The sequence below is a fragment of the Ornithodoros turicata genome, chromosome 8 (assembly GCF_037126465.1).
Source record: "Ornithodoros turicata isolate Travis chromosome 8, ASM3712646v1, whole genome shotgun sequence".
Lineage (NCBI taxonomy): Eukaryota > Metazoa > Arthropoda > Arachnida > Ixodida > Argasidae > Ornithodoros > Ornithodoros turicata.
In genome coordinates this window covers 18,404,030-18,423,691 of record NC_088208.1, presented here as the reverse complement: position 1 = coordinate 18,423,691, position 19,662 = coordinate 18,404,030, and the positions used below count along the sequence as shown (strand labels likewise).

The 19,662-nt window shown below is 47.9% G+C and overlaps 1 protein-coding gene across 2 annotated transcripts in view; it reads left to right on the top strand.

Moving 5' to 3' along the window:
* LOC135366590 (uncharacterized) overlaps positions 1–19,662 on the top strand; it is a 48,766-nt gene that overhangs the window by 12,523 nt on the left and 16,581 nt on the right. For both annotated transcript variants that reach the window (XM_064599364.1, XM_064599365.1), the window contains exon 2: positions 18,069–18,339. The gene's annotated coding sequence lies outside the window, so the exon portion shown is untranslated. The remainder of the gene's footprint in view (positions 1–18,068; positions 18,340–19,662) is intronic.

The window sequence follows — 19,662 nt, the reverse complement described above, 5'->3', positions numbered from 1 at the left end:
GGCAATGTCTTAATTAACTTTCAATAATTAACTTTTTAATTATAAAAGCTACGAAGTTGTTCCAATGAGAAAATCTGATCTCTTCGGTCACCAAATACCAAAGCCGTTTTCAGAACAAAAATCCGTTCGATAGGTCGTCCGCAAAAAATTCGTGAAGGAACACCATATTATCTTACCATTTATCTCACCATTTATCTTGTCAGAACACCATCTCCCACGGACGTCCGAAATAGATCCCAATGTCCATATCCGAAAATGGATCTCCGTGGGACTTCCCTGGGAGGTATATCCGTAGCCGTATATCAGCAGGAGGTCCCGTTGTGGTTGTTTCACGGATTGTCCAAATCGACTCCGTGATGGGATGCTGCATGGATCATGTATTCCAAGAGAGAGAGAAACGCGGGATGATGTAGCACAGCACAAATTCGACTTGCCATAAACCAACTCAGTTTCTCAAACCGAATGAGTAAGAAACAGAGACATTACCTCCACAGTGACTTAATACGCCAAGCAGTTTCTCACATCACTGTTGTTTGTGCACGCAATCGAATTAAACTTGCACATCTCACCCTTCATTTCGACCCACAGGCGAACAGGGCTCTCGTACTTGTAGAAGCTCGCGAAAACACCAATGTACAGTGTCTGTTTTCTGTTTGGAAGTGAATACGACTTCATTTCCAAAGCTTTTCGGCTAAGTGGCCCAATCTCTTGTTGCTGTTTTTTTTTTGAATGCACAAATGTGCACTGGTCCTGACTGTCATATATTTACGAGTGCTTGTACTTTTTTTTGCGGGGTTTCGCGTTTTAATTGCACAAGTACGCTGCGCAGAATTTGTGAGCCTGGTAAACGTTGAAAATTAACACTGCATTCCCATGCTACCTGCATTTGTAGCGTTTAAAAATATATTGTTCTTAGTTCCTACGGTGTTTTTCTATATGTTACATGCTGTTACAATAAATTCCAATAAAAACACTATGCATTTTGAATACGTGTTTGTTAAGGCTGATAATCCTGCTAAGACAGCTGTGGGTGCATGAGCTCTAACAGTCCCATACATGTCCCTGCTATGACCTCTGAGGATCATAGCAGGACTTCCACAGGATATCAAACTGCGGCCACGCGGAGCTCCACAGGACATCCTCTACATGTCAACTCCCCAAAATGGTCATATCCTGTGGACGTCCGGATCTCCACCTCAGGTTTTCCACGGGAAATCCACAGGAGAGCATTGTTCCCTCTGGGGTCTTTCATTCACCCCAGTGTGAGTGAGTGAAAGAGCACAGTGCCGTCTCCCAGTCAGAAAATTCTGTCCTACGGATGTCCATCGGATATACTTTCACAGAGATACGGATATCAGCAGAATAATTAAATTCCTCCAGCGGAGATACTACGGAGATCCACTTGGCCGGGCTTCGAACTTCCTACGAACGTGCACTTTGCGGACATAACCAGGAGATACGGACAGAAACAGGAGCTCTCAGGGATGTAGCGTGTATCTCGAGCGCGTGTTACTTTTTTATTTTTCAGAAGTCAGTATACGCTTTGTAGTAAAATATAAAGCGTGTTTCCGCCATTTTTTTAACATCTGCCACCGTCGCCGGTCGTTTCACTTTCTGTTGCTCCGCTTTGCTTCCCATGAGGGAAAATCAGCGCGGCGTTTAAAAAATAAATAAATAAATAAATAAAAAGAAAAGAAAGAAGAAACAGCAACAAGAGATTGGGCCACTCAGCCGAAATGCTTTGGAAATGAAGTTGCATTCACTTCCAAACAGGGAGCAGACACTGTACATTGGTGTTCTCGCGAGGGGGGGGGGTGATGTAGGGGGAAGGTGCGGTCAGCCTGCTCTGAAGTGGCGGCTCGGTGCACCCAGGGGGGGGGAGAAGGGGGAGGGTGAAAGAGGGAGGGGAGAGATGATGGTGGCACAGGAGAGGGAGGGGCGTGCTAACCCTCTTGCTCTGGGATTTGGGTAGTCCAAGAGGACTACCCACCACAGAAAACATGCGAGCATCCCTCAGAGGTCTTCATTGGGAAGCTCCCTGTACCACGGCAACCGCCAGGATTATTGGCGAAGTTACCCCATCTTCTCGCGAGCTTCTACACATTCGAGAGCCCTATTCGCCTGTGAGTCGAAATGAAGGGTGAGCTGTCTAAGTTTAATTCGATTGCGTGCACAAACAACGGCGAAATGAGAAATTGTTTGGCGTATTAAGTCCACGTAGAGGTAATGTCACTGTTTCTTATTCATGTAGCTTGAAAAAGTGAGTTGGTTCATGGAAAGCCGAATTTCTGGTGTGCCGAAAGCCGACTTTGGAGGTGTGCGCGAAAAACGCGAAAAATAATTCCGCGCGAAAAAAAAAAACACTTCTACAGTATCTGCTATTCAAAGTGTTCTGGCAGCTCGAGTATGACCTCACAAGTCTGAACGTTACTGCAGGAAGCAGTGCACATGAAGTTCATCAAGACCTTCTACGCTGCTGTCTATAGGATCAGAATACCTGCCTCAATACCTCAGTATTTTGTAGAAAGTTTGATTTTGAAGATTACTGATTGGTGTTCTCAGAGCTTTCCGTTTAAAACCAAAGCCGTATCCCTAGTCCCGAGTAGTATGGACTGGACATAGACTGCCGCCAACTCACAACTTCGTCTAAACACGATTTAATTAGCAGTTAGAGCAATTGGGACCCCCACACTAATTGGGGAGTGTCTAACTCGTGTCCAGACCAAGTTGTGAGTTAGCGGCAACCTGTGTCCATAAAAAGAAAAAATAGAAATAGAGAGGAGGGAAACAATTTATCCAAAAACTAACGATGCAGTGGCAAAGAAACCGCTCCGCAACACCCGAGTGACAAGCGACCGCCATGATGCTTGTTGGCGACGGATAGTTGCAGAGATCGACGACAGGTGGCCATCTAGTTGCAAGGCATCACACCAGATGGCGCCACCATCATAGCTTTATGAGAGAAAGACAGAGAACAATAAGATATTAGCGGCACGTAAAATTGCAACACTGCTCAACAAGTCTAGGCATGCCAGAGAGCGTGGAAAAGGTCTAACCACTACTGCTAAACTGTACGAAGAAAACAGTACACATCAGGGTAAAGGCTTATGGGGCGACAGGTTAGGCCTAACCACAGCGTCACCTCACAATGCTACGCAACTAACACAAGACGTTAACCACAAAATGGTAGGCACACAACGCTAAACATGTGACAACACGCACAAAAGGCCACTACGGGTCATCGCTAAACAAGTCTAAACATGTGCATACGGGGCACGGCAAACATGCGAGAAAAGACTCAACATGAGCATGGTCAAACAACGTGTAAACATCGGTAAATCACTCACCTTTTCCCCCTCGGCGACGGTGCGACCAATCCCAACGGCAGCCAGGCACAAAATGAGCCGGCACGGGGACTGCGGAGCGACCGAGTAGCACGTCTGCACTCCACGAGATCTATCGATGGGTGCCGCGCCGCGGCCGCTACGCATGCGCGCGCTCACTCCTAGGGCCCTCTGCGACGCTCCTCGCTGTGGTGTCTTACACCGATTGTACAGGGCAGAGCCCAGTTACGCAGCCTGACTCCATCGTTCCATTCCCTAACTTTTATGTTCACGCGCCTTGAGCCATCATGATGATGCCTCGCCGATACCACATATCCCTCTTTGTTGAGAAAGACAATCCCATGACATACAAACTTCCAAAACAAAGAAAGAGGGGGAGAAAAAGTCAATTGCAAACGAAAGTCGTTGTAGAACTGCTCGAAAATTGTCCATATGCTCCTGCTCAGTTCGCCCGTACATGATGATGTCGTCAATATAGAATGATATCCCTTGACAGCCTTGCAGTAGGAGTGACATCATAAGCTGGAACGCTGGCGGAGCGGATGCAATTCCAAAGCATACACGTTTGAAACGGCAGAGGCCATCGTGGGTTATAAATGCTGTTAGATCCCTGCTGTCTGGATGTAAAGAAACTTGATGATATGCTGAAGCTAAATCGCGCTTGGAGAAACGCGTAGCTCCAGATAGGGCATTTAACAATTCATCTGTATGGGGCAAGGGGAAACAATCTGGTATGACTGCCTTGTTTGGCTCCCGGAGGTTCACACAAAGGTGGATGGAGCCATCTTTCTTTTTCGCCACCACGATTGGTGATACCCATTCTGACGCAGTAATCTTACTGTTCTAGTCGTCGTTGTTCATCTGAAACTTGTTCGTGAACTGTGAGCGGTAGCCGTCGCAATTTACCAGTAACAGGCTTGACTTCCGACCGCACTTTCACCTTGTGCACGTAGTTCTTTGCAATTCCTAGCATACCATCAAACAGGTGTGCGAAATCTGAAGCGAGTACTGACGGTAATGGAGTAGATACTGTGTTAGAGTACGTAAGCTGGGGCCCGTCGATCGTAAGTTCCAGTGCGGTGAGCACGTCAAGGCCCAGTAGAGTTGTACCGCTCGAAACGACGTAGAAGATCACACACACTGTGCGGTTCTTGTGGGTTACTGATGCTGGAAAGCAACCGACTATAGCGATGCGGCTCCTTGAGTAGTCGAAGAGGTTGATGGACGTCGGCATCAATGTAATGCCAGAAAAGTGGTCGTTGTAAATTGCTGCAGAAATAATGGATACTGACGAACTGGTATCCAACAGGAAATCGACGTTGGTGCCTTCAACGTTAACTGTAAGATACATTCCAGTCTTGCGCCTCGTTTCGGGTGATGCAAGTTGGAGTACTGTTGGGCTGTCGTCTTGCGAGGTCGATCCAGAAGTGCTCAGATCCGAAGTTAATGTACAAACTCGGCCAGAAGATCGGCAGACCGACCGAAAGTGTCCTATCTTATTGCAAGCCAAACACTTTTTGTTTCTTGCTCTGCATCAAGGTTCGGAACTGCTTGTTAGCAGTCTGCTTGAATCCTCGCTTGGCACCTTCTTGTACAGTGAAATCTTCTTCATACTTGTGGAATTGTTTCACTTCCTTCTGTGTTTGCTGAAACTGACGCGCGAGAGCCAGAGTCCTATCTAAGGTAAGGCCAGAGCCTTCGAGCAGCAAGCGCTCACGGAGATGAGGAACATTCGGACTCTCCACAATCTGGTCCCTGAGCATTGCGCCGCATGTGGATCCAAAATCGCAGCTGTTAGCTAGCTGACGAAGTGCAATGAGGTAATTGTCGGTTGTTTCACCCGATTGTTTACGACGTTGTCAAAAATTATGCCGTTCGGCGATTGCGTTTGTCGCGACATCATACTGCATGTCCAACGTGTGCAAAGCCTTTGCTAAAACATCCGGTTGTCCAGTAGAGTCTGATGATGTAGTTGAAGAATCACCCGATGGTAGCAAATCGAAGATCCGTTGACCTTCGCTTCCCAAGCAGTGGTAAAGAATCGCCTTGCGACGCGTCGCAGATTCACTGTCCCATCCAGTTGCGATGAGGTAATTCTGAAACGATTTCTGCCATGACAGCCAGGTCTGCGGAGGCTTACCAGAATTTTGAAGAAAGAATGGTGGCGGTGGAAGACCAGACATTGTAGCAAGTCATAAGTAGTTCCCGCTCGTCGCCAAAATATGCTGTGGTGTCTTACACCGAATGTACAGGGCAGCGCCCAGTTACGCAGCCTGACTCCATCGTTCCATTCCCTAACTTTTATGTTCACGTGCCTCGAGCCATCATGACGCTGCCTCGCCGATACCACACTCGCGGGCAGTTTCAGTTTCGCTCTCTGCGCTTCCCGCTGTGCGCGCTCCTACCAGCGACTGGTGGCTTCTCCGTTTCGGTTTCACTCTCGTTTCTTTGCGCGTTTTTATTTGTGTAAAGGCAGCTCCGCACTGCGCTCGCGTCATGAATACGTGAAAATGTTCAGCTACCACTCGTTACAAAATTGTTCTCGCACCCAAGCTTCTTGGGAAGAAGTGAAGAATGAATGTTTCAGCAACAAAAGTCCCCGCAACGAGCTTGTCATCACTTACGTGATAGACATGGTAGGCTTTGGCTATATAGGAGGGATCTCGCCAGGGCCGCTGCAGGAGATGGTGCGTCGGATCTACACCCGTTACAAGAACGCCTGTATAACGGTTCCGGACAGACCCCTTGGACTGATGAGCAAATTTGTGAGCTTGGCCAATGCAGAATTCAACTACCTCGCTGCAGACATCGTGGATCTTCTCGCTCGTGCCATCGCTCATATTAAGTACGCCCTGCAGAAGCAGCGACGTTTGCAAGCAGTCTACATCGTGACCTTTGTCACCAATTTATTGAAATACTGTTTGGTTATCGAAATGCAATGCATTAAACAGTCCGAATAACTTTGACGAGACTGTGTTTTTTCACTGAAACACCTTTATTGAATACGTACAAAAGAGTTGGCCGGTAGATGCCTGCACCATCACTCACTGTCTTGTCTCATCTCACGAACTGAATATTACAAGGAGATCTTGCGTGCCAGAAAAGGTATGGGGAATCTTAATCGCAGCGTCGTCATTGCGCGGGTCACGGTACCAGCCCGATGATGGAATGGTCATTCTTTTCATACACCCATTCCGCTACCACACTGCCACGATGACCTGTGCTTCTCGTATCTGCGAGAGAAAGATGGAGAGAGAGGGAAGCATATCTCGACTAGAACTTTTATTCTCGATTATATGCGCGTGCACGAAGGACTTGCTCTTTGTTCCACAGTCACTCCATGCCTGACGACGACGACGCTCTCGGGCTGTCTTCCGGGTTTTCCGATGGCACACAAAGAGAAAGTACTATCGTAATCCTATGCACGTCAAAACACTACGAAAGCTTCCCGTATTCGTAGCTTCCGTAAGAGAAGGAGTGCACGGCATCCACGAGATAGCGCTTGTCGTCCTAGGGGACCAAGCTCTTCTTGAGTCTCGAAATGGTGTACATTGTTTGCTTTATACTCTGGATGGTTCACTGCTTCTGAGAGACTGTTTTTTCATTCAACAGAGAATCTCGGTACTATTCGTGCATTAAATGTTTCCTCACGACGTCTTTCTCAACTCCTTTTGCTCTCGCGATCTGTCTGTGACCCAGCCAAGAGAATGCTGTACATTTTGGCTCAGATGGCTACGACTTCTTGAATAACACCAGCTCCCATCTCCTCTTTGAAGTATCCCATCTGATTAGCGTGCTGGTCGTTGAAAAGTGGGTGATCCACTGGATAGGAGAACAGATCTGAGTCGTCCTCAATTTTAATCAGCTGCTGCTCCAGGCTTTCACATGTGAGAAAAAAAAATTTTGCTGTCCGTATTGCTATAGATCAATTGCACTGGGCACGTCAAGCGAGAAAAGAGCGACCCGTAGATGAAGCTGTGCATTTGGACTTTGGATATCTCTAGAATGGCAAAGCCCACTTAAAGGGGATGCGTGCATTTGATACTATGCTATTTCATTTCATACAAGATGCACTTGTCACTCAGAATGAGAAAATGCTGACTGTCGATGGATCTAGCTTTTCAGAGTGCGCTTTCTTTGTCGTAGGCTATAGCGTACCCCTTCGTACGTCTCACATTTTGTATCGACTTACCGAACGTACTGTTCGACATGGTTTTGTATAGAAGTCGCTCAAATTTCGTGGTCATGGCATTCTTCAACGCGACATTTCTCTGCACGAAGATTCGCAAAAAGTTGTCTTGGCGGAACGAGAGGATGCTCTGAACACGTTTTATTTTCATGCCCAACATCACGTACCGAGCGAGCAATGCATAATGAATGAAGTAGAGTTCTTTGTCGTAGCACGTCATCAAGAGTTTCTTTGTGGGAGGGGCGTTCAGCGCCAACACGTGTTTCAAGTGTCGCTGGTAGGGGGAGAGTTCGTTCTCATCCACGCACCTGTGTTCGGGTGCCAGGGGAAAATCCCCGGTGAGCACGTGCAGCTTGTCGGGATACGACAAGTGTACCACGTAGACGTAACCCACTTCCGAATCGTGAGGAATGTTGAGAAAATCTATTTCGTTCCACCTCGAAGGATTGACCCACTCAAAACCACCTGTTGGGAGATGGAAAGTCATCGCGTACGGGTACAAACTATTCACGTTGAGGTACTGGATGAAAGTATTTTCTTGCTGGGGATTGTAATCATCGCAGCCCTCGTGATTAGCCTGACAGTATCCGTGGAAGCTGTTACAAATGCCTCCCCTGATTCCCTTCTTGATCGTTTCGTACATCTCGCGATCGCTCATAAGCTCGAGTTGATGTTGGTGAGCTTCAGAGCTCTGCCCTACGCGTAGCTGGCGAGGGACACAGTAGTAGGATATCTAACCTATCTGTCTCTAGCGCAATCTTCGTGAAATACAGCACGACGTCGCAGAGCTGACAGGCGTCGAGCGTGACGTAGAGACGGGTGTAACCGCCGAGGTTCTTACATTCGAACAATTCGAAAATGTCTAGAGCGTAATGTTAGTCCTTGTTTGTGATCTCTTCATCGTTCAGATCACTTTTGAAAGCTTCCTTTGGCGGTAGTCCGGGCAAACTGTACGCTTTGAAACTGTCGACGAAGGCATACGGATAAATGCCCTTCCTGAGAGGCGACAGAAACGGTCACAGTACATTTAACGGGTGCAATGAAACATGCCATCGCCACCTCTGGCGAGGAGGGTTTCTACCAGGTTCGACAAGGAGAGGTTGAAAAACTGTGTGGTATCGTGGAAATGGAGATAGGCAATGTTGAACCCTCTTATTTTTTCCGTACTCGAAGCTAAGATCCACGGCTTGCCCAGATTTCGAACGTGCATGTGGCGGAGAAGGGAGCTCAAATCGTATTGCAGGTTGGGCACGCACACGACGAGTTCTTTGGTGTTACTACACATAAGGTTACACGCATCACACAGCGTCGCGACAAAATTCGAAGAAGTGGGCTCTACGAAGCGAGTGTGGTCGTGGTGCGACACCTTTCGCGTATATTGGTTAAATTAAATGATTAAATGATTAAAGTTAAATGATTCCACAAAATTTGCAGTGCGTCGCACTCTCGTGTTGAAAGTGGTCTTCCATACTCATGAAACTGCGCGGGAAAACAGTTCAACCTTTCGATTTGATCGCTAAATCCCTTGAGCGAGAGCAAGCATTTCTCTGCCATGCCGGCCTCCTGAGCCATGGGCGTGGAATGAAGCACGACGTCCAAAATACTCCTGTAGGCGTACAACTCGTGGGAACTCACGAGCTTGTTGTTCGCATAAACGGTGACCGTCTTAAACATGACGCTCAACAGGTGGTTTATTGGGGAAACGACATCTTTCTCGTCCATTTCTTCCCCGTCGTCGCAAGCAATGCGCGTCGTCGAGGACATGAAGCTGCCGGAGAGATCCAAGTGAGCCCCCTTGTAAATTTTGAATAGAAAATTCGATCACTGTATTATTTACCCCATTGACCGGATAAAAGAGTTGGAACGAAGTATCTTCCACGCCATATGGAATGGAAGGGGGTTCGAATATCATCCTGTCACTCGTCAGACAGAGCGGCGACCGTTGCGACTATTTTTTGTTTTTCATCGACATCATGATGGACGTCATGTTTGACCCTCACGGCGAACCAAAGATACAGGTCCCGACAAAAGTTTACGGAACACGGGAGCGGTATCTATAGTCTTCTGGTGATACCGTTACTGCAAACAGGAGCAGATAGACTTACAAACAGGTGACTGGGTACTTCATGCACGTGTCAGTGAGTGTGTCCTCTCCCGTTCGCTGCTAGGGTGTCGTTCCGATCATGAAATACGTCGCTCTGTTGTTCCGTAAACTTTTGTCGGGATCTGTACCTGGACGTGCATCGTATGTCGGCGCCTTCTGTTGTCTTTTGTGACGTTTCTATCCATTGATGTTGTTTCCAGAGCCCTTCATAAAATCCAGCGCGTCTCTCACCGTTGCTATGGCCGTCTTTTTAATTGCGGGCGGTATTCCTTCCCCGTCGACCAAATTCCGCGCCAAGTGCTTCAACGTTCTCTTGGCGATCGGTTTTATTTGTTGCCAGATGGGGACAATAAACTTGGATATGTTGCTCAACACACCGCCCCCTCGTTGGAAAAGGGGTCCCGTGTACACGGGAATTCTTTTTGGGGCGTTACCTCCCCGAAAAAGTCTTATCATGGCCCTTTTCATTTCGGCGGGACGTTTCGTCTTTAGCGGTAGGGTGTGGAGAAAGCGGGAGAGGGAATCGATCGCCACGAGAATGTTGCGGTAGCCACCGTTGAACCTCTTGTATTTTGAAAAGTCGGCGAGATCCATTTGCCACGCATCATTGATCTTGAGCGTGATGATGCGTCTCTTATTAAACTTTCTTGTCACAGGATGGTGTAGCGTGTAGGCGTCCAGCTTTCTGGGAATCGCGAGAGCCTTGTTTTTGCTGATGTGACGCGCGTTTCTATAATGGTCCACTCCCCCCAAACCACCCTCTGGTTTCTCATATCATGTCGCCCGTGCAATGGAGTCTTGTTGCTGCTGCTGTTGAGGCTCGCGAGATTTGGGCAGAGAAATCAGCCGTAATAGTTTCGAGACTTTGGGGAACCAGGAAGGTAGGTTTATTTTCCATCTTACGTTGCAATAAATAACTGACGAGTTTGTAAATGGAGGAGTGCCTGATGGGCTTGCCTAACACGGAGACACAACCCTCGCGATCCCATGAAATAACCTTCTTTAATTCCGAGACGACCATTTCCGCTTCCTCTTCGTCCACCTCTGAAGAGACGAGCGAATAGTCAGTCATTTGCATAGGTGGGCATTTTGGTGAAACCTCACTCGCCCTCACCCTCACGGCCCTCACGGGCACATGCCCTCACTCGCCCTCACCCTCACGGCCCTCACGGGCACATGCCCTCACTCGCCCTCACCCTCACCGCCCTCACGAGCACATGCCCTCACTCGCCCTCGCCCTCACGGCCCTCACATACACATGCCCTCAATCGCCCTCACCCTCACCGCCCTCACGAGCACAGGCCCTCACTCGCCCTCACCCTCACCGCACTCACAAACGCAAGCCCTGAGGGTCTTACTCTTACCCTCATAATGTCTCCTGTGAGTGCACTCATGAGGTCTGAGGGGCGCCAGGTCTCTGTGAGTGAAGTCACTGGTGAGGCCTGAGGTATGTGAGGTCAGTATGAGGGCAATCAGAAATGAGGTCAAATGACGCATGATGTGGTTCCAGCGACACAACCACTGGCTGTGTACACTTTAAAGGGCTGGTGTGCACGTATTTAGCAATTTCGTCTACGTCGCGCTGGGAACACAGCAAAGCGTCCTGAGCTGACTGACTACTTTGCGATATGGTTCCAGCGACCCAACTACAGGCAGGGTGCACTTTAAAGGGTTGGTGTGCACGTTTTTACAAATTTAGTCTATGTCGCCCTGGGAACACTGCAAAGCGTCCTGAGCTGACTGGTTAGTTGGCGATATGGTTCCATCGACCCATATACAGGCAGGGTGCACTTTAAAGGGCTGGTGTGCCCGTTTTGAGCAATTTCGTCTACGTCGCGTTGGGAACACAGCAAAGCGTCCTGAGCTGACTGATTACTTGGCGATATGGTTCCAGCGACCCAACTACAGGCAGGGTGCACTTTAAAGGGCTGGTGTGCACGTTTTTACAAATTTAGTCTATGTCGCGCTGGGAACACGGCAAAGCGTCCTGAGCTGACTGATTACTTGGCGATATGGTTCCAGCGACCCAACTACAGGCAGGGTGCACTTTAAAGGGCTGGTGTGCACGTTTTTACAAATCTAGTTTATGTCGCGCTGGGAACACAGCAAAACGTCCTGAGCTGACTGATTACTTGGCGATATGGTTCCAGTGACCGAACTACCGGCAGAGTGCACTTTAAAGGGCTGGTGTGCCCGTTTTTAGCAATTTCGTCTACGTCGCGCTGGGAACACAGCAAATCGTCCTGAGCTGACTGATTAGTTGGCGATATGTTTCCATCGACCCATATACAGGCAGGGTGCACTTTAAAGGGCTGGTGTGCCCGTTTTGAGCAATTTCGTCTACGTCGCGCTGGGAACACAGCAAAGCCTCCTGAGCTGACTGATTACTTCGTGATACGGTTCCAGCGACCCCACAACCGAGAGCGTGCGCTTTAAAGGGCAGGTGCGCCGGTTTTTAGCAATTTCGTCTATGTCGCGCTGGGAACACAACAAAGCCCAGTACACTTGGCTGCGTTCCCAGCGCGACGTAGACGAAATTGCTAAAACGTGCACATCAGCCCTTTAAAGTGCACCCTGCAGGTAGTTGGATCGCTGGAACCATGTCACCAAGTAATCAGTCAGCCAAGACGCTTTGCTCTTTCCCAGCGCGACATATACGAAACTGCTAAAAACGGGCACACCAGCCCTTTAAAGTGCATACTGCGTGTAGGTGGGTCGATGGAACCATATCACCAAGTAATCAATCAGCTCAGGAGGCTTTGCTGTGTTCCCAGCGCGACATAGACGAAATTGGTAAAAACGTGCACACCAGCCCTTTAAAGTAGACCCTGCCCGTAGGTGGGTCGCTGGAACCATATGATGAAGTAATCAGTCAGCTCAGGAGGCTTTGTTGTGTTCCAAGCGCGACGTAGACGAAATTGCTAAAAACGTGCACACGGGCCCTTTAAAGTGCACCGTGCCTGTAGTTGGGTCGCTGGAACCGTATCACCAAGTAATCAGTCAGCTCAGGAGGCTTTGTTGTGTTCCAAGCGCGACGTAGACGAAATTGCTAAAAACGTGCACTCGGGCCCTTTAAAGTGCACCATGCCTGTAGTTGGGTCGCTGGAACCGTATCACCAAGTAATCAGTCAGCTCAGGAGGCTTTGTTGTGTTCCAAGCGCGACGTAGACGAAATTGCTAAAAACGTGCACTCGGGCCCTTTAAAGTGCACCATGCCTGTAGTTGGGTCGCTGGAACCGTATCACCAAGTAATCAGTCAGCTCAGGAGGCTTTGTTGTGTTCCAAGCGCGACGTAGACGAAATTGCTAAAAACGTGCACTCGGGCCCTTTAAAGTGCACCATGCCTGTAGTTGGGTCGCTGGAACCGTATCACCAAGTAATCAGTCAATTCAGGACACGTGGGTGTGTTCCCAGCGCGACGTAGACGAAATTGCTAAAAACGGGCACACCAGCCCTTTAAAGTGCACCCTGCCGGTAGTTGGGTGGCTGGAACCATGTCACGAAGTAATCAGTCAGCCAAGACGCTTTGCTCTGTTCTCAGCGCGACATATACGAAACCGCTAAAAACGGGCACACCAGCCCTTTAAAGTGCACACTGCGTGTAGGTGGGTCGATAGAACCATATCACCAACTAATCCGTCAGCTCAGGACGCTTTGCTGTGTTGCCAGCGCGACGTAGACGAAATTGCTAAAAACGGGCACATCAGCCCTTTAAAGTGCACACTGCGTGTAGTTAGGTCGCTGGAACCATATCACCAATTAATCCGTCAGTTCAGGGCGCTTGGCTGTGTTCTCAGCGCGACGTAGACGAAATTGCTAAAAACGGGAACACCAGCCCTTTAAAGTGCACTCTGCCGGTAGCTGGATCGCTGGAACCATATCACTAGTGCCTTCATAATTTGCCCACGTCTCGTAAGCGTCATTTAACCTCATTTCTGAATGCACTCATACTGACCTCAAACCCCTCAGGCCTCACCAGTGACTTCACTCACACAGACCTGACGCCCCTCAGACCTCATGAGTGCACTCACAGGAGGTCTCATGAGGGGCAAAACCTCATGAGTGCACTCACAGGAGGTCTCATGAGGGGCAAAACCTCATGAGTGCACTCACAGGAGACCTCATGAGGGTAAGAACCTCATGAGTGCACTCACGGATGGCCTGATCGCGGGCTTGCCCTCACTCACCCTCACCTCAAAGGCGTGAGGTGAGGGTGAGGGGCACTCATGAGGGCCCTCATGAGTGAGTTCGCCCAGCTATGGTCATTTGTAGCGTCGGACGCCTTGTTTTTATTGTCGTAGGGGTCGAATCCGTATGCTGCTTGAGTATGCGATACAGTGCTTGCAGTTTGAGTTTCACTTTGATGTCGTCACTCTCCTTAGAGGAGAGAATGTTCCCGATAGAGGTGGTAGTCACTTCGATTCTCTTGGCCATTGGCAAAGAGGTTCAACACGGCGGATAGTAGGAGAGGAACCACTGAAGAAAGAACGCCCAGCACTCGCTGCTGCAACAGATAGCGCTTGAAACGCTGCGGATTCTTGTGAATCTTTTGTGAATGGGTATTCTTGCATGGGTAATGCATGGGTAATCTTTTGTGAATCTTTTTGTAGGCGAGCCGACCTAAGCAGCGTTTGTGCTTCTCCAACGCATGAACGTGTATAGAGCCAGAGCCACCTTCCCGTTCAATACATTGAGACAAATTTTGGAGAGGTGTTTCATGTCGGACGAGGAAGAACGTCCCAAGACGTCCCGACGGCGCGGAGGGGGTAGAGTAGAGAGCACTTTGAGTAAAGTGAGGTGGGGTCGGAGATTCATTTCGGAGCGTAGATATATCGACGTTCTCCTGGAAAGATATTGTTACGCAACCTCTGATCCTTGTGCGTATAGTTGTGAAGATCCACGAGTAGATAAGCATGGGGTGACGACATCGCTTATTTGTATGCATCCAGAAAATACTCCAGTCTTTTTCTGCCAAATAGCTGTTGCCCGAAATGTTCCATCTGGTGCACACTGCGCACGGTGCGCCACAGGACGACTGGACTTAACCGGAGTTGTAGGATATAGCTCTAAAATGGCTACTGTTGAAAAATATGTTTCGAACGAGTAAGAAGATCCGACACGTTGGCGTGGTGAGAACCCCGAATGAAAAGATCGGTCACCTCCTTCAAGGAACTGGCGTCGGTCATGTCATTGTCGACTACGATGAGCGCAGCACGCGACGTGTCCCACTCTATCGGTAGCTCCTTGGTAAATTTTACAGAGACCCTAAATTCGTCCTGCGTGCTCAGCAAAGCATATTTCTGCACGTAGAATATTTGTGACGGAGGCTTCTCCACCATGTCGTTCAGGTTCCTCAGCACGTTCGCAACGAAAGTAGATTTGACGCACATGGACGGGCCGCTTAAAATTCGGCGAAAAGGATTCCGGAAACGAAAAGGTTCGGGGAAGACATGTTGCACACGTACACGTTGCACGAAGAGAAAGAAGAGACCGAGACTTGTAGAGAAATGCATCACTTTTATTTACACGTCGTCGTCCTCTAGATTGGAACTGTGTTCCCAATACAGATTATCCAGGTTAAAGCTGGACTTCTTTTTCGTCAGTCTGTCCGCCGCTAAGATGCAGTCGAGCATCTTCATCTTGTGCTGGCACATTTCTTGACGTGCTTTCAACCATTCCAGGCGGTGGACTTGAAAGGCCTCCTCCACGATGCCGCGAATAAATTAGGGAAGTTCTTTGTTTTTTGTCTCTTCCTGGCGACGACCAGAAACGCAGGAGAATAAACCACACATGGTGTTTTCCACGTGACCGCGGCGCGGCGCCGCACTCACTTGCTCGCTGGATCTCGTGGAGCGCAGACGTGTGCTCGGTCGCTCCGCAGTACCCACGCCGACTCAGTTTGTGCCTGGCTACCGTTGGGATCGGTCGCACCGTCGCCACGGGGGAAAAGATGAGCGAGTTCCCGATGTTTGCATGTTGCTTGGCCGCGCTGGTGTTAAGCCTTTTCTCACATGTTTGCCGTGCCCTGTTCGCGCATGGTTCGACTTGTTTAGTGGTGACCCGTAGCGGCCTTTTGTGCGTGTTGTCACATGTTTAGCGTTGTGTGCCTACCATTTTGTGGTTAACGTCTTGTGTTAGTTGCGTAGCGTTGTGAGGTGACGCTGTGGTTTGGCCTAACTGGTTGTTCTCTAAGCCTTTTCCCCGATGTGTACTGTTTTCTCCGTGCTGTTTAGCAGTAGCAGTTAGACCTTCTCCACATACTCTGGCATGCCTAGACTTGTTGAGCAGCGTTGCAATTTTACCTGCCGCTATAGTATCTTCTTGTCTTTCTTGCATAGAGCTATGATGGTGGCGCCATCTGGTGTGATGGCTTGCAACTGGTTTCCATTGTTTGTAGTACAAAAGCAGTGCACCAAATACCCATTTCCTTTATAAAAAAGTGATTACATATGTATGTGATTGTCTAAATGTATGTTTGTGTAAATCCGTGCTCTTGTCCATATTATCCAGGAAAGAACTGATGCAGTGGGCAAACACCTCTCTAGGCTCACATGTTTACTGGTCAAGGCTCAAGCAACGAGTTGGGTTGTTTACGTAAACAACCATGAAAGAGATGTCAACATGAAAGAGGAACACCAGTAGCGACAGCAATGTTTGAACAGAACAACAACAGAAAGAAAAGGACATAATCTGTCTCGTATATTAGTTACCAGTTATACTTGCCTAAGGCACCTAAGCCGCACAGTCATCACCGACATGTTCCCTAACGCAGTATTCGTCGAAAAGCTAGCACACTCTTCCACCAAGGCTCGGAACCGTTATTTTTTGGGAGGGTTCAGTTCAAGTTTCTGTTCAATGTTATCGGTTCGGTTTGGGTTCAGCGCAGCCAAAATAACGGTTTCAACCGATATTTATCGGTTAGAACTCGTTTACGTCTGCTGTACTGATCAGCAGAGTTCGAGGTAAATCGTAACAGTGACTTGTACTAGAGTTCCGGATTTATCCAAGAAATACGGATTTGTCAGATTTGTCGGATTTGTCCGAAGAAATACGAAAAGCACATAGCCCGGTAAAATTTTAAGCAATTCGGATTAATCCGGAAAACTCCTATTGGCAATTTTTTTTTTTTTTCTGATAACTGTGTTACTGTTCTTGGCTTTTTTTTGTGTGTCCTGGCTTTCTTCTGACCTCGGATACCGTCCCCGCTGGAACATGATAATGGTCTCCGCGACCTAGCATTTTCTTCAGCGGTCCTACCGACCACTTTGAGGATTCATAGCCCGGGTGTTTGCCCAGTCTGTTTCCCTATTTCCTTGTCCTACATTGATCTAAGCACTACAATGAGCATCGAACCGAGGTCATACGGAGTGATCTTTTTGGAAGAGTAACTAGTTGCAGTGCTGACGAGAAGATGGGACGCAAAAGAAAGCTGCACGGAGACTACGCCAAGGGGTACTCTGATTTCGAGGAGTTCACATGGTCCCGAGATCTCAATGTAGAGGTTGTCGTATGTAAGCACTGCTATAACAGTGACTGCACTACACGGAAAGCGTGCATTTGGAATTGTGGAACACTTTAGCGTGCGTATCACGAAATGTACTTTTAAGCTTGTGTCTCTTTGGTGTGGCGTTTTCGTTGCACAACCGTGCGTGCGCCGTCATGTTTTCTGCAAATTTCGGATATTAACTGTGCTGTAAATCATACATTTCGAAGGCTTCGTTCTTCGAAAAAACCAATAAACTCCGAAAAATATCCTTGGGTAAAGCCTAGAAATAAAACCCGGAACCCTACTTGTAACTTAGCTGGACACTTTTACGCCGTTGGAACTTTCAGAGGGACTCGTTTCTTTTTCAGGTAACTTTATCAAAGTAACCTGAACTAAGCTACAAGTTACTTCTAATTCTTTTTTCACACACGTACACTTATTTTCTTGCTTTTTCTCCTCTTCTTTCAAGGCATTTTAGGACATAAAACGTGGTATTGAATCAATGACTGTTTGACTCAGTAAGTCAGGAAATAAAGCCGCAGCCATTGAAATGAAGCTGAACCATTGTGCACCCACAGGGACTAAGATGCAGAGCGTTCGAATTGTTGGGCATAAACGAAAACGATCTAAGCGTGTTGCGCTCCTCCGTAGGCAGGTGAACGTTGAACTCAACTGCTCAGATGCCCAGCACATGTGTAGTGCTATTTTGTGTCCGAAGTAACTTGGAAGTAACTCGTTCTCTAAGGAACTAACTGAGTTACATCTCAGGCTGAGGAACTTGGATATTACCTTAGTTACGTTTTTCATGCGGTAACTTAACTCGTAACGGGTTCTTTTTAACGGGTAACTTCTCTATCTATGCTAATTAGTGTATCACATGTGAGAGGTCATAACATGTTCCGGCGACGGCTTGCTCCTCATTCCTACATCTTACTCCCTCGACAGAGAACCATGCAGTTCACAGAAGATCAACCTTTACTGTACTGAAAAGTGCTGGGAAATGGCTCACAGCGTGCCATTGCACTTCACTGCAAAAGGCCATCGCCAATTTCTCAAGAGAAGAAGAAAGCGGTCATGTGGTAGATTGGAGTATCTCAGAGTCCCATGCGCAGGCCAGCACGCTCCCCGCTGAAAAGAGGGTGCGGGAGGCCGCTCCTGTGTTCCCTTCCTCCATGCTCTGGACCGCACGCCAGCCTCTTTCCCTTCGTCGCTAGAGGTATGTGTTCCTTGTGGATGTCACTGTGAGCTATTAAAATTTACGCCGCCTTCACACTGCGGTGCGGAGTGAAAGGAAGCCGCCGAGGCAATAATACAAAATGTAGCTGTTTTGTAGCCCATCTTTTTTTAGACGTCAGTTACAGAAATCTACAGGGATGTCGTGAACCTTTTGGAGGTGAAGCTGAAGGCGGTGCATGGACTAACCAATTCTTAGTTTATTTATTTGTCTGTTCTAGAAATTCGGCAAGATTCCGAACGATGCATAAAGCTTATGCGCGGCAGCCGAATGAGAAGGCATAGGCGTTTTTACCGTCTCGCGAACCGGTTACCGCATCATATTTTTATCGGTTCAGTTCCGGTTCGTTCAAGGAGGGAGAAAAAATGTTTACGGTTCGGTTCGGGTTCGATTCGGCAAAAAATAATGTTTTTTTTGCGGTTTTCGGTTACGGTTCAGTTCTGGTTCCGACCCCTGCTTTTCACTGGACGAGGAAAACTGAAAGTGGAAAAGTTATCGCAGGACAAAATGCTCCAGTTGTCTTCCCCAACATATGTGCAAAAATAAATAAGTAATGCACGCGCGAGTTCGTGAGATTCTCATAGTAAAGTTGCATTGGGTTACTACATACTTTGCGAGTGGTAGCATCTATGGGTTGCTTTGATGTTGGCGCACTATCACATTACAGCAAAGTACAAGTACTATCCGCGTCAACACGTTAAAGTGATAAAAAGGACGAAGGCAAGAATGCGCACATGAGGGTGGGTAAAAATGAGCACACACACAGAAGATGAACCTATGGGGGACATAATAGAACGACACGATAAGCTCGGAAGAGGCACCAAACTTGAGGTGTTTGAAACAGTACGTGAGGCAATGAAATGATAAGGAAAGGTCACCAAAGAATAAAAATGAAGGCAGCAAAAGCAAATAAGCCGATGAAGGCAACTGACGTTAAAGTAAGGAAGATGCAACGTTACGCTTAAATTCAGCATGAGGAAAAAATATCCAATGAGGACGAAAAAGTGTTTACCAAAATTTGGCAACGTGTGTCTGGGTCATAAGGACAGGTTTTATGTAGGGGAAGGTTGGGCAAGATGAGACATAAATTTGCAATTGGATATGGTTATTTTTCGTGATTTTTCAAAAAATAATAATAACTAGCCATAGGCATATTGACAGAGATATAGAGCCTCTGATCTGTCAATCAGAACGGACGTAGCCGTTTCTAAAATAAACACAGAACAAGACGTTAAAAAATGCAGAAATTCAGAAATGCAAAAATGTCTAACATCTAATGTCTAATGGGCAAGATGAGACACGTGG